Genomic DNA, 8,275 nt, shown 5'->3' with positions numbered 1-8,275 from the left:
GGATTGATTATCGATACTGAACGGTGTGGGGAGTGATTATCGATACCGAACGGTGTGGGGATTGATTATCGATACCGAACGGTGTGGGGAGTGATTATCGATACTGAACGGTGCGGGGATTGATTATTGATACCGAACGGTGCGGGGAGTGATTATCGATACCGAACGGTGCGGGGAGTCATTATCGATACTGAACGGTGCGGGGATTGATTATCGATACTGAACAGTGTGGGGAGTGATTATTGATACTGAACGGTGTGGGGTTTGATTATTGATACTGAACGGTGTGGGGAATGATTATTAATACTGAACGGTGTGGGGATTGATTATCGATACCGAACGGTGTGGGGATTGATTATCGATACTGAACGGTGTGGGGAGTGATTATTGATACTGAACGGTGTGGGGAGTGATTATTGATACTGAACGGTGTGGGGAGTGATTATTGATACCGAACGGTGTGGGGAGTGATTATTGATAACGAACGGTGTGGGGAGTGATTATTGATACTGAACGGTGTGGGGAGTGATTATTGATACCTAACGGTGTGGGGAGTGATTATTGATACTGAACGGTGTGGGGAGTGATTATCGATGCTGAACGGTGTGGGGAGTGATTATCGATACCGAATGGTGTGGGGATTGATTATCGATACTGAACGGTGTGGGGATTGATTATCGATACTGTACGGTGTGGGGATTGATTATCGATACTGAACGGTGTGGGGATTGATTATCGATGCTGAACGGTGTGGGGAGTGATTATCGATACCGAATGGTGTGGGGAGTGATTATCGATACTGAACGGTGTGGGGAGTGATTATCGATACTGAACAGCGTGGGGAGTGATTATCGATACTGAACGGTGTGGGGATTGATTATCGATACTGAACGGTGTGGGGAGTGATTATCGATACTGAACGGTGTGGGGAGTGATTATTGATACTGAACGGTGTGGGGAATGATTATCGATACTGAACGGTTTGGGGAGTGATTATCGATACTGAACGGCGTGGGGAGTGATTATCGATACTGAACGGTGTGGGGATTGATTATCGATACTGAACGGTGTGGGGAGTGATTATCGATACTGAACGGTGTGGGGAGTGATTATTGATACTGAACGGTTTGGGGAGTGATTATCGATACTGAACGGTGTGGGGAGTGATTATCGATACTAAACGGTGTGGGGAGTGATTATCGATACTGAACGGTGTGGGGAGTGATTATCGATACTGAACGGTGTGGGGATTGATTATCGATACTGAACGGTGTGGGGATTGATTATTGATACTGAACGGCGTGGGGAGTGATTATCGATACTGAACGGTGCGGGGAGTGATTATTGATACTGAACGGTGTGCGGAGTGATTATTGATACTGAACGGTGCGGGGATTGATTATCGATACTGAACGGCGTGGGGAGTGATTATCGATACTGAACGGTGTGGGGCTTGATTATCGATACTGAACGGTGTGGGGAATGATTATCGATACTGAACGGTGTGGGGAGTGATTATCGATACTGAACGTTGTGGGGATTGATTATCGATACTGAACGGTGTGGGGAGTGATTATCGATACTGAACGGTGTGGGGAGTGATTATGGATACTGAACGGCGTGGGGAGTGATTATCGATACTGAACGGTGTGGGGATTGATTATCGATACTGAACGGTGTGGGGAGTGATTATCGATACTGAACGGTGTGGGGATTGATTACTGATACCGAACGGTGTGGGGAGTGATTATCGATACTGAACGGTGTGGGGAGTGATTATCGTTACTGAACGGTGTGGGGAATGATTATTGATACTGAACGGTGTGGGGATTGCATATCAATACTGAACGGTGTGGGGAGTGATTATTGATACTGAACGGTGCGGGGATTGATTATCGATACTGAACGGTGTGGGGATTGATTATTGATACCGAACGGTGTGGGGAGTGATTATCGATACCGAACGGTGCGGGGAGTGATTATCGATACTGAACGGTGCGGGGATTGATTATCGATACCGAACGGTGTGGGGATTGATTATCGATACCGAACGGTGCGGGGAGTGATTATCGATACCGAACGGTGTGGGGAGTGATTATCGATACCGAACGGTGTGGGGAGTGATTATCGATACTGAACGGTGCGGGGATTGATTATCGATACCGAACGGTGTGGGGAGTGATTATCGATACTGAACGGTGCGGGGATTGATTATTGATACCGAACGGTGCGGGGAGTGATTATCGATACCGAACGGTGCGGGGAGTCATTATCGATACTGAACGGTGCGGGGATTGATTATCGATACTGAACAGTGTGGGGAGTGATTATTGATACTGAACGGTGTGGGGAGTGATTATCGATACTGAACGGTGTGGGGATTGATTATTGATACTGAACAGTGTGGGGAGTGATTATTGATACTGAACGGTGTGTGGAGTGATTATCGATACTGAACGGTGTGGGGATTTATTATTGATACTGAACAGTGTGGGGAGTGATTATTGATACTGAACGGTGTGGGGAGTGATTATCGATACTGAACGGTGTGGGGATTGATTATTGATACTGAACGGTGTGGGGAGTGATTATTGATACTGAACGGTGTGGGGTTTGATTATTGATACTGAACGGTGTGGGGAATGATTATTGATACTGAACGGTGTGGGGATTGATTATCGATACTGAACGGTGTGGGGAGTGATTATTGATACTGAACGGTGTGGGGAATGATTATCGATACTGAACGGTGTGGGGAATGATTATTGATACTGAACGGTGTGGGGATTGATTATCGATACTGAACGGTGTGGGGAGTGATTATTGATACTGAACGGTGTGGGGAGTGATTATTGATACCGAACGGTGTGGGGAGTGATTATTGATAACGAACGGTGTGGGGAGTGATTATTGATACTGAACGGTGTGGGGAGTGATTATTGATACCTAACGGTGTGGGGAGTGATTATTGATACTGAACGGTGTGGGGAGTGATTATCGATACTGAACGGTGTGGGGAGTGATTATCGATACTGAACGGTGCGGGGATTGATTATTGATACTGAACGGTGTGGGGAGTGATTATTGATACCGAACGGTGTGCACTCTGCCATGTCTGCCTCACCTTCTGACTTTTCCACACCCAATGATTTCCCAGTTTTCACAAGCAGCGCCTTCGTGTTCATTGGTGCAACATTTAGGTATTGTTCTCATTTCCTCTCCCTTCTGTCCTGTCGTTGAAATTGAATGTTTCCAGTGAGAATGAGCAGGAGCTAGATCTGCTCTGATTATTGTTGGGTCCAAGTCCCCGTGCTTGTAAAGATATGCTTCCTGACATTACTCCTGAACCCCTGGCTGTGACTTTAAGGATTCTGCCCTTGCTCTGGCCTCTTTTCTGCACCTCCTCACCAGAGGAATAGACTCTGTATTCTTGAGTCCTTAAATGATTGGCTACGTTTTGGCGTGTCCACTAGTTAATCTTCTACTCTGGAAATAGTCGAAAAGTGTTGCAGTGGAAAAGCACAGCAAGTCAGACAGCACCTGAGGAGCAACACTAAATTCAAACACAATTGAGTTTTAGTATCCTGGGTCAAAATTTAAACTGATTGGTTAAATTCAAATTGTTGTCAAAACAGCACCAACTCGGGAATCCATAGCACAGTCTAATTTTAGATATGTTCAACTTTACATTATACTCTGAAATTGAAATAACCCAAATTTAGAATAAAAACTATTGGAAAACATAACCAAATAATAATAATAATAATAGTAACTGTTATGAATGAACTGTTCCAATACAGTAACATCCCGTAAACACATCCATTGGCAAAAACGTAAATTCAGACACTGACTCTTGCATGCCATTTTCCAATCCAGGAGGAAGCAATATCAAGAGAGATTTCATAGAAAGTCTCAGTTAGAATCATTTATTGAACCTCTAACTCTTGTGGGACCCAAACAGTTTCTGACTGTTACAATGGCATGGTGGCTCAGTGCTTAGCACTGCTGTCTCACAGTGCCAAGGACCCGGGCTTGATTCCACCCTTGGGTGAATGTGTGGGTGCTCCGGTTTCCTCCCACAGTCCAGACAGGGCAGTGCAATGTCTGGGGCTGAAGTGCCTGTACTGCACTGTAATGTTTTATGTGCATGTTAAGTGAATTGGCCATGCTAAATTGTCCACAGTGTTCAGGGATGTGTAGGTTAGGTGCATTCGTGAGGGTAAATATAGGGTAGGGGGAATGGGTCTGGGTGGGTTAAAACACTAGAAAACTCAATCTGTGAGAACTGGTCACTCTTCTTCCATTGCTGCAACTGTTTTTAAATAAACCCAAAGGTCTCTTAAACTATTGACTGAGATTATCTCCAGTAGCCACTTTGGTATCTCTGCCTTTACAACCTCTCTTCAAAAACAACCCAGGACATAAGTGATAATATCAGCACATTCTTCTGTGCAATAAACTTGTTTAATCCACATCTGCAACACTGCGTGCTTATGTCTCCGTGAGAGACCACCCTGGTTTAAAAACCAAACAAAAACACGAGACCATGATCTGCCAGGTTTCAGCCTGAAATCTCATGTGTCCAATAGTAACATCAGCTGGGACCATAAAACCTTGAAGAGTTGAGACAGGGGTGTGATATTCTGGTGAATCCCATGGAGAAGGGACTGTTCAACTACCATTGACAGGTTTTGGCTGTAGGTCTGCTCATTGAGCTGGAAAGTTACTAGAAGCATGGCATTCCAACCGGAACCCTCTCAACAAACACATTGACTTGGATCCCATTTATCACCCCCTGAGAAAAATAACAGGAAATGACATCACCATAGGAACTGATGTCACTGCAGATTCTGACATCACCAACTCTCGGAAACTCAAACATATAAATAGAAAGTGGGCTACACTGCCAGTGCTTCATTCTGAGGCTCACTGAAGATGTTACCTAGTATGGTGATGAAACATCTGAAAACGAACCTTCCAGCTCAGCGAGCAAACCTACATCCAGAACCTCAACCTGAGCTACAAGTCTTCTCAAAATTCGAAAGGTTTTCCCAGTCCTTCCTTCCGCCCATGACGCCATTTGTTTTTTGTCTGTCAGCATGTGTGTCTATATGTGTGTGTGTGTGTGTTGGGTATTTTTATAATGGGTTTAGGATTTTAGCAGTAAAGTTATATGTCGGCAGTAATTATTACATCTGCAGCTGGAATCTATTGATTTGTTATCAAATACACAAATGTGGGCTGTGCTTTCTATCAACCTAAAAAGCAGGAACATTGGAGATGATTACTTACTCATATAAGACCTTTATCTTTTGTGCCAGGTGTATGGAGTTGTGATTTCAAGTCCCAGTAAGCCATCACACTTGGTTTTTATCTCTCTCTTTTTTGTGTAATTGACTTTTATTCATTTATTAAGTACAATCTGCAGCCTGTGTGATTAAGCAACAGGTCAACATGTAATCTATCAACTCAGAGAAAGTGAGAACTGCAGATGCTGACGATCAGAGTTGAGAGTGGGGGTGCTGAGAAAGCACAGCAGGTCAGGCAGCATCTGAGGAGCAGGAGAAGGGCTCTTGCTCAAAAAGCTGCTCGGATGCTGCCTGACCTGCTGTGCTTTTCCAGCACCCCAGTCTCGAAATAATCATATCAATTCAGGTTTCACTCTGCATTCTGACTTGTCCAACAGTCCTGTCAGCTGAAGACATAAGTGGGAGCTCTTCAATTAGATCTGAATTCATTGAATTTAAGAGAGATCCGTGTCAATCTTAGAGCAACGGGTTTGCAGAGGTCTGCTAATCCTGAAAACGTTGGAGACATAAAACTGCAGATGCTGGACTCCAACATGGACAGGCAGGAGGCTGGGAGAACACAGCAAGCCATGCAGCATCAGGGGGGACAGGCAGGAGGCTGAAGGAACACAGCAAGACAGGCAGCATCAGGAGGGACAGGCAGGAGGCTGGGGGAACACAGCAAGGCAGGCAGCATCAGGAGGGACAGGCAGGAGGCTGGGGGAACACAGCAAGGCAGGCAGCATCAGGAGGGACAGGCAGGAGGCTGGAAGAACACAGCAAGCCAGGCAGCGTCAGGAGGTGCAGAAGTCAATGTTTCGGGTGTAACCCTTCCTCAGGACTGCAGTTGGGTTGGGGAGTGGGGGTGTGCAGCTGCCGATAAAAAGGGTGTCGGGGACAGGCTTGTGAAGTGGAGATAGGTGAAGACAGGCTGAGGGTACGACCTGGTTGGTCAATGGGAGGAATGAATCTGGTTGGTGGCTGGGAGCATTCGCAGGAAGGGGGAGGGGATGGGAAGGGAGTCAGGGGATGGGGAGGGAGGTTATGTGAAATTGGAGAACTCAGTGTTGAGTCCTCCAGGCTGTCGGCTGCCCATGCTGAAGATGAGGTGTTGTTCCTCCAATTTGCACTGTGGGACCTCCCAGTCACCACCCATGTCAATATCCCCAACCACTCCCTTTCCGACATGACTATCTCTGGCCTCCTCCCTTGCAAAAACGAGTGCAAGTTGGAGGATTCTATGTTAACATACTCCTCCAGTTGCCCAGAGTCTAAAATATGTCTAAATGCAGCTATTTCAGTCCCTCTGGTTCAGCCAATGCCGACGCTGCTAATTACAGCCTCAGCCACCTCAAACCGATGTGTCAACCACAATTTCCTCTTGGAAACCCAGGTAACTCAGCCGAATGGTGTTCTGCTTCTGACACACAGCGGCAGTAGTGTGTAACATATGTATCAGAAACAGAAAGAGAAACTCAGCAGGACTCACAGTATCGGCAGAGAGAAAGCAGAGGTTAACGTTTCAGGACCAGTGATCCTTCTTGGTTGTAGCTAAGAAAGGGTTGGTGTATATGCTGAAGATGGTGTGGGACAAGGGGACAGGAATAAATGTTAAAAGCAATCCAGAGATGACAGAACTACAGAGAGAAAGTGAGCACCACAGGTGCTGGAGATCAGAGTCAAAACGTGTGGTGCTGGAAAAGCACAGCCAGTCAGACAGCATCCGAGGAGCAGGAGAGAGTAGATGTTTCGAGCATAAATTCTTCATCAGGAACAACACATTCCTACCACATTCCTGATGAAGCGTTTATGCTCGAAACATCAACTCTCCTGCTCCTCGGATGCTGCCTGACCGGCTGCGCTTTTCCAGCGCCACATGTTTTGAGACAGAACTACAGCTAATCAGACAAAGGAATGGGTAAAGGTCACCCTGGGAGAATCAGAAGCTGCTAATGGGGACTGCTGGTCGATAACAATGGGTTAGCTGTTCTGGCAGCCTGTGTAATGACCAAGATCTGGTGTGTGCGGGCTGGGGCAAGAATACGAGAGAAGGTGCTGAGGCCGCCGAGTGCTTGGACTCAATATTGAGTCCTCATGGCTGCTGGGTTCCCAAGCGGAAAATGAGTTGTTGTTCTTTCAGCTTGCGCTAAGCTTCACTGGAGACAGAGATGTTGGCCAAGAAACGTGGCGCTGAGTTGAAGTAGCAGGCAAGACGAAGCTCAGGGTCATCTTTGCAACAGAATGTCTATGTTATGCAGTGTGGTGGTCCAGTCTGTGTTCTGTCTCATCAGCATAGAATGTTACCAGGGTTGGAGGGTCTGAGCTACGGGGAGAGGCTGAACAGGCTGGGGCTGTTTTCCCTGGAGCGTCGGTGGCTGAGGGGCGACCTTATAGAGTTCTACAAAATTATGAGGGACATGGATAGGGTAAATAGGCAAAGTCTTTTCCCTGGGGTGGGGGAGTCCAGAACTAGAGGGGCATAGGTTTAGGGTGAGAGGGAAAAGATATAAAAGGGACCTAAGGGGCAACTTTTTTACACAGATGATGGTACGTGTGTGGAATGAGCTGCCAGAGGAAGTGGTGGAGGTTGGTACAATTACAGCATTTAAGAGGCATCTGGATGGGTATATGAATAGGAAGGGTTTAGAGGGATATGGGCCGGGTGCTGGCAGGTGGGACTAGATTGGGTTGGGATATCTGGTTGACATGGACGGGTTGGACCGAAGGGTCTGTTTCCATGCTGTACATCTCTATGACTCTAAGACTCTACACCACATTGTGAGCAATGAATACATTTGACTAGATTGAGTGAAGTGCAGGGAACCCGATGCTTCAGCTGGTCTGGAGTCGTGGATAATGGGGATGGAGGAAGGAAATAGGCAGCGTTTACACCCTCCACGATTGCAGGGGAATAGCTATGGGGTGAGAGCGGACAGTGGATGGTGCTGTGGAAGTATTGGGAGTGTTTACTATTGTGGATATGCGTC

Source organism: Chiloscyllium plagiosum, unplaced genomic scaffold (genome assembly GCF_037043375.1).
Source record: "Chiloscyllium plagiosum isolate Xiang-an unplaced genomic scaffold, Cpla_swu_hap1 HiC_scaffold_38, whole genome shotgun sequence".
Classification (NCBI taxonomy): domain Eukaryota; kingdom Metazoa; phylum Chordata; class Chondrichthyes; order Orectolobiformes; family Hemiscylliidae; genus Chiloscyllium; species Chiloscyllium plagiosum.
Note: the sequence above shows the minus strand (reverse complement) of the source record.